A 7,915-nucleotide genomic window follows, 5' to 3' on the forward strand; every position below is an offset into this window, starting at 1 on the left:
GAACTGACCTCAACCCCCATTCCCATCCCCCTGCGCTGCTGGGGGGAGTAGGTAGAGAAACTGGGAGTGAAGTTGCGAGGGGTGGGGGGGAAGGTTTTTAAGATCTAGCAGTTTTTCTCTTCCCCTTCTCTGATTTTGATTGATAATAAATTAATTTTTTTTTCAAATTGAGTCTGTTTTGCCCATAATGGTAACTGACAAAATGGTCTTTCCCTGTCCTTATCTCGACCCATGAGCCTTTTGATTTACTTTTCTCTCCTCTGTCCGGTTAGAGGGGAGTGATAGAGTGGCTTTGGTGGGCCCCTGGAGGTCCAGCCAGGGTCAAACCACCACAATCCTTCAAAGGTTACAGGCATGAGAGAGCCCAATGTTAAAGCCTCTCTCTCCTGGAGCGGACTCAGACTCCACATCCTCATTCAGCAATGTGGATCAGCCAGCCACTGAGTTAAAAGTGAAGACACCAAGTCATGAAACAAACCCAAAATGAGGCCAATTTGCTGGTTAGTGCTGAGATTCCCAGGAGCAGCAACATCTTCCTGAGACATGAAATTATGTGGGATATCAGAAGCCCTTAGCTGGGACATGTATTAAACCGAAAAAAAATATTTTGACCAGCACCTGATGGGCCATTTTACAGTTTTTCTTCAAGTCCTGCAAGGTCAAGTAAAAGACCAGCAGCCAGGGCCATTTTCCTCTGGGGTGTTGGTGGATGTGGGGATCACTGGTGATGCTGTGAAGGTATCCTGCTTAACCGGCCTGGCACTGCCGTCACCAGGGCGTCACACACTGAAACCAATGTGCCATGTGATAAATTTGATGCACTTCACACGGGAATTGATGCATCACCTTTGGAATCAAATTTATCACCTCTTCCGTCACACTCCATATACTGAATCAGAGCCACCACCTACTGAATTAAAAACTTCACATGCAGTTCACATCACATCATAAATCAAGCCAAAATGGAATTAAATGCATTGTATGCTAAGAACTCATTCATCACCCCATAAATTAAGCATGGGACAAGCCTCTTAGGCTGGATGTGCCCAGATAGAGCCCGCAGAGCCCACTGGGGAAAACATGACACCACTGAAATCACTGAGGGCTTGGCCATTCATTTTGGTCAATATTTTCAGTGCCAGGATTTGCTGTGTTCAGGTCCAGCTCTGTCCTGGACCAGCCCAAAACTTGGGTACCCAACTTCTGCTGGTGGTGACTCCTGTTGAACCATCCACACTCCTCACTTGGAGGTTTAGGCAGGAGCCTGAGGGAGAGAAGCAAACTGGACCCTGGCCCTGCTCCTGCATGGGGGAACAGCAGCAAGAAGCTGAGGGGGCTTTGCAGCCCTTGCTGGCAGCTAGCACACGGTGTCACACACATGCAGGACTTCTCGTCTTCAAAGGACCATGCGCCACGAAGGGCCAGGCTCAAAGTCCCAACATCCTTGTTGCTGGAAGGGAGCATCCTTCTCCTAAGCCCTCAGCAGGGCTGCTCAGGGCTGGGCTCAGCTGCGGGGGCTGCTGGGCACCTGAACCCCCTTTTACAGTCTTTGGACTTCAAGGCAATAGGAGGAAAAAGCCCCAGGCTCAGAAATACACGTGGTGCCAGAGCACCCAAGCCAGTTCAGCCCTTGGCAGCAGGCGTTGTTCGTCCTGTGGGACAGGCAGGAAACAGCAGCACAGAACAACGGTACCGGCTGCTTGAGGATGAAGCTGGAAACTGCAGCAAAGATAAGACTTCAGAAATTCTTATCTGAAACCAGGGTGCTATTTTCTCCTTTTTGTTAACTACATTAATTTTGGCTTTTCTGACAGAACCTCCCTGTGCACTCTTGTGGCACAGGAGCCCCCTGCCCTGTCCCCATTCCCCAGGGAAAGGTGGGACAAACTTCCAGTTTGTTTGAAGCACGATGCAGTCAGGTACATCCTTGGATCCAATCCACGGTCTTTACTTTTATTTTCCTATTCATCTGGTCCTCTCAAAATCTGCTCAGGAGCAATTAGAGCCTGTCAGCTAGAAGCTGATGCAACTTCTATTTAATTAGCCCAGCAGCCAATAAAGATCTCATTCATCAATATCTCATGGTAGGTGTGTGTGGGGGGGAGATTTGTCCTTTATTCCCTACATCCAGATGGCTGTGGAGCATCTATCAGCGATCTGATCACATGCATGTATTCATGTGCACACCTGAGAACACTGACCAGCTGGAAGACATCTGTCCAGAAAGCAGTTACAGGAGAAAATAGTGCAAGACTGTCCCAGATACTCTGCTAGCAAGTTCCATTGGTAACTCAGTCTCCAGACCATGGCCCACCTGGGCAGCAAGTGACCCTGGTGGGATGAGCAACTTTAGAGGGCTTTTCCTCTTCTGACCCATTTTGCTGCCCTTCCCAGCAGCAGGACAGGGTAGAGATGTGTGAGGAGGGCCAAACGCCAGCAGGATGAATTGGGGGAGGCCTGAAGAAGTATGAGGTTTGCTTGATATCTGTTGCCCCTGCCTTGGGGAGGGGATAAGAGCCCCCCTCACTGCACCGCCACACTGAGAATAAACTCATTAGAGACGGCAAAGCAGGAGAAGGGAAATTAGTACCCAGACTGATGGGTCCCAGCAAAGTTTTGGGGTGTTCAACACGCCAGAGAAAGTCTTTGGTGTAACACTCTCTTGGTCTGAAATCTTCTCCTTAAACTGACTGTCAAGTTATCAAATACTTGCCTGACCTTCTCCTGCCAGACCATCTAAGCAGAATGCATGTGGGTTGGGCTTTTCCCAGACACTGGGCAGGGTGGCCAGGAGGATGGGGGGAATGTAAATCTCTACCCACAAGGTCACCGTGCTGGCTTTGTGTCACAAAAAGGGGGCTTCACCAGCTCAGACCTGCAGGAGCGGGTCCCTGCAGGAATCCCTTGCCAACACTGTTTGCGGCCTCACCATCACAATTCATTGAACTAAAAAAAAATAAATCAGTTATCACAGGACAGTTCATAGATTACAAACGTGAGTGATAGTATCTTCATAATTAATGATTATGAGAAAGCAGCTTAATAGTTTGGTTCCTTGTGGCTGGTTTTATTTGTAATACAGTTGGTGTGAGCAAAGCAGGTCGCCCGTTTACCCTTGGTGTGTCCAGCTGCTAGCTGCACTTCATGAACTTGCAGGTACAGCTGTTTTTTCTTAGAGCCTTAACCCCCAACAGCAGAAAAGGGCTGTGGAAGTAACCACATCGATAGCCATATTCCCAAGCTGGGATATGATTGGGGACTGAAGGACGGGCAGTTTCTTGCTGCTGCCCCGCGCATCTGCAAGTTGCTGTGGTCAGCAAATCCCCCCCAGGCATTCATAGAGAAAATGCCCGTGCTCGGATCAGAGCCCTGAGCCACCCAGCTCCTCGGGAGTTATTAACAGGAACATCATAGCTGGCATATTACTGTGATTGATACTGCATCAATCAACTGGAAAAGTGTTAAGCAAGCCTTAAAAAGAAGTGAGATGAAGGCTTAAATACCAGGCTAAGATGTCCATATAATGGGGATTATTCCAGGATTGAAAACACATGCTCAGACACACTGAAATACAGGGCTGTGCCCCTCTCCCTGCTGCTCCGTGCTGGCCACCCCTAGTTCCAAGGGAAGTGAGTAATGAGTGCTTACACTGCAAACAGGGATGGACAATTAGCAGAGGGCACATGCAAACTGCACTCAGTGCAAGTCTGTGGTTTTACTGCTTATCAAATAAAAAGTAATGAAGAAACACTCTCTATTAACATGTTATCTCAAGCCAAGCTATGTTGCTTGCCTGCTTTTATTCTGTTCCATCAAGTCTTGTTTGATTTGGCTTATTATTGCTCAAGACCAATGTGATACGCTGCACTCGGAGTTGCCAACTTTAGTCATTTTTGCTGGTGTGACGTCTGGTATTTCAGAACTCCTGGGGGCTCCTCTTTTAAGGAGAGTCTCAGGTTTTCTTGCATTAAAACAAAAAAATTGTGGCCAGGTCAGTTGTGGAGAAACTTATGTGTGGCATCCAGCTTCCTAAACCCAAAAGACAAACAAACAAACAAACAAAAACCCTCCACAAAAAAACAAGCCAAAAAACCACCCTCAGATGTGTATTATCTTTTAATCATCTGTGATTTTCAAACACTGTTCCCTTGGGGAACCCAACTCACAGATTTTCTGCTAACAAAAGGTAATTTTACTTGAGAACAAATTCACCTCTCATCTCCAAAGCCTGGCTCGCACACTAGCGCATTCCCGTGTTGTGTATGCAAAGCCCACAGTCAGAAACCACAGGGCGGAAATGGCCCAGTGCCCAGCATGCACTTGGTGCTTTCTTTGAGTCTCTATTCTGGTGCTGTGTTTTACCCCCGAAGATGCCCCCCCGCCTTGGGATGCATCGGCCTTTCCCATGGGGTGTAGCACCCTCCTTGCTTCACCTGCACTCATCTACACCAGAAACAACCCTCCCAGGCGGATGCTGGCGCTTCAGGCCTTTCTGCCCCCTTTACCCCGTGCTCAGACCTGGAGCAGGCAGAGAGGAAGCTACTGCAGAGCATGGGTGTGTTTTATCAGCCCCAGGACCTGGAGTGAATGTTTCCCAGTGCCGCCTCCAGTGCTTTACCAAGGACCAAATCCAGCAAGTCCTTCTGGATGTCTCTTTCCAACAGAGGTTTGGAGTGGTCTCCTTGCTCCCATGCTTGCGCTCAGAGAGGACCTGTCCCTTAAGGCACTTACAGTCTGGACAGACCCAGCAAGCTCAGGACTGGGAGAGAAAACCAGCTCCTTTTGCCAGCCCTTCGTGTTAAGCTTCTATATTTAAAATGACTACATAAACTAAGAAATTAATAACAGGTCTAAGCACTTTACCAGGCAAATCCGATTTCTACTTATGAGAATTGGAGGGAATAAAACTGAAAAATTGGCTTCGAGGATGATATTTAATTCAGAGTGCCAGTGCTAGTTCTCCTACTGCACTTGTAGGTTTAGAGAATAAACCTGCTAGCAAACAATCGTCTTAAACAAGATCACCGTTAATCCTGAATTCAGCTGTCAAAAAGACTGAGATTGCAAACTAAGAGGGGAACACAGAAAACCTGGTAATTTGTTTGTTAAATATTTGCAAACTGTCATATCCATAATGGATAATAAGAAAATTTTGGCCCTCCAGAGCTGATGCATAACACAAAGCTTTGCTGTATTGCACCTAAACTATTATCAATAGCACATTTATTATTATAATAGATGAAAAAGAAGCTTCCTGGCTGTAAAACAAGATCAATTCAAGCTCAAGCTATTTGGATGTATTATAAATGTAATTAAAATGCAGCATGAACATTCCTTGGGGAAAAAAAAAAGAGAGAGAAGAATATCCTTACTACAATTACATATGCCATCCAGCTCTGACTCAGTAACCTGAGAGAAAAAAAACAGGCAAAATTGTATTTGTGTCCAGTCAGACATTTCTCATCTTCAGGGCTTGATGCAGAGCCTAAGCTAACAGAGCTTTTCCTACTGGGTCAGGATCCAGCCCCAGGCTTGAGGATTTGATGCAGGGAGTCAGCCTAGATTGCACTGAGCTCCCTGCACAGGTCAGGATTTGATTAGAGTCCAGCAAAGAAACCCAGCTGAGCTCTATCTTGCTGCAAAGACAACTGTAGTTTATGGGGGAAAAAACCCCAAGCAACTGCAGAAAGAGATAAAGAAGCCACCTGTGTGACAGGTTTCACTCCTGGAGCAAGTGCCTTGGGGACAGAAATGTTCAGAGTGACGTTCCCCCTGTCCCCCCCATCGCCGTCCCCATCTCACAGTGTTATCACACACATCAAAACCTGCATAAGACAAACATGACTCTCGCCTCCACCAGCAATTAGAGGCTCGCAGACACTTCCTAGGAGCTGCCTGCCACCCTGCACAATTGGGCTCTTCTTTTGTTCTGATAAAAAAGTGACTGGTGAGTTACAGCAATATCCTAGTAGCTCTCTAAATAATTGCATTCTTTTATGTCTTTTAATCATAAGCCCCACGAGGCTCATAATACCACATGTGCAGTCCAAATTGGCCCATCAGCTCAGTTTATCAAAGGGACCTAATTTAATCCCAGTCTTTGATGGAGACAGGAGTGGTCAAAGTCTGCCCTAATGATTTGCTGAGTTTACTTAGCTTGCAGATCTGTGGTGTGAAGGGCACTTGGAATCCAAGCAGAGCATTGATAATGGGAAGCCATGATGAGGAAGACAAAATTGGCAAGAGCTTGACAGTCTGAATCAAGAGAAACCACAGCAGAAACCTGGAACAACAGTGGAGACTGAAGAGGCAAAATAAACCCTGTGATGGATGTCACCCCAACTAACATCATGAGACTGGACAGATAAATTGTTGGAGGCAACAGCTCCCTCAGAGTGAATACCACTACTGTGAGAGACCCACCAAGGAGAGGGCCAGAGCAGATGAACCCAAGCCAGGAGATGCAGAGCCAGAGGAAAGCAGGAGCAAAGCATCAGGGGTGGCAGAGCTGCTCCGAGCTGGCAGCATCCCCCCCAGCCAGAGGATGCAGTAGGCATGAGAGCACACCTTAACACGGCAAGGTGCCTGCTCTTCCTCTAAAAAGCTGAAAAAGGGCTCAAAACTTTCAGAGTTGAGCAGGTTCAGCCTAGGTGCATCTTTTAAAACTACTTCTCCGCTCCTTTTCAGCCCAGTAGGTCAGTGGGCCCCAGCAGGTGTAATACAGTGACACCAGCTAAGAAACACTGAGCAGGATGCAAGTGAAAACCCAGAGGAAGGAGCCCAAATCCCTGGCTTCAAGGATGCTGAACAATGATCAGCATTAGGCCTAAAGGCACTGAAGATAAGGTTTTTATGGAAAAGCTAAAAGCCCTACCTTCTCCAGAAAAGTGACAGAAGACCGGAGCAGTGTTTCACTCCATAGCTGCAAGTGATAGATGTGAACACAGTAAAAAAACTGCAAAAAGAGAACTTTACTAGACAAAAACCAGCTGGTTCTGAAGCATTCAATGGCTTTTAATAGTTTTCAGCTCAAACAGAAGAGGGAACTCGGAGCCTGCATTACAGAAGCTTGAGGAATGCTGCAGGCTGTGAGAAACTAAGCACAAGCCCTTTGGTTTTAACCAGTATTTATGAAAGGGTGGTGCAAAGAAGGCCCAAAGAAGCCCTCTGGTAGGCATGTAAGGGACTATACTGGCACCATTAGTGCAGAGGGATTCTTCATGGCACTATCAAAGTTTTGGTAGAAGATGGACGGACCATCCACCTGCAAACAGGCAAGGCCATTTATTTATTTTATACAGAGAGTGCCAGTGCTCAGGCCAACCTTTGGGGGGAAAAAAGGAAAGAAAAACAGTGACATTAGCTCAAAAAGTTAAGCCACAGCCAGCAAAGGGTAAAATGCAAACGTTACCCAGGCTGGCTAACCCCCAACAAAGGCCCTGGCTGGTTAAAAACAGGTCAAATCCTCAGTCTCATGAGGGATGTGCTCCCTGGGGGAGTTGGGGGACCCGAGTTTGAGGACAGCTTCCAGGAAGGTGCTCATGGGTGGGCAGAGCAGGAGAGCCCCCACCTCCCCTTACTCCAAGGCAGTGATGAGATGGGGGGGGGACTATGCAGGTCCCTTGGCCAACCCTGAAATAACAGGGCAGAGGAAGAGGGAGAAAAAAGCAAATTAAATACCTTCTATGGAAAGAGGGAACTTCCTTCTCTTTGCTCTGCAGATTTTGGGCTGTATAAAATGTCAGGAAGCAAAGCTGGCGTTGACAGACCACGAAAGGCACACAAGTGGGCTGGCCAGTGGTGGGACCTGGGAGCTGCAGCCCCCAGAGAGGTTTCCGAGCATCCACTGGCCTCTTGCGGAGCTCAAGGCACAGCAGGAGCTGGACTGCCTGGCCTCACACGCGGGGCGGCGCCC

This window comes from Egretta garzetta, unplaced genomic scaffold (assembly GCF_000687185.1).
Source record: "Egretta garzetta isolate BGI_Z169 unplaced genomic scaffold, ASM68718v1 scaffold326, whole genome shotgun sequence".
Taxonomy (NCBI): domain Eukaryota; kingdom Metazoa; phylum Chordata; class Aves; order Pelecaniformes; family Ardeidae; genus Egretta; species Egretta garzetta.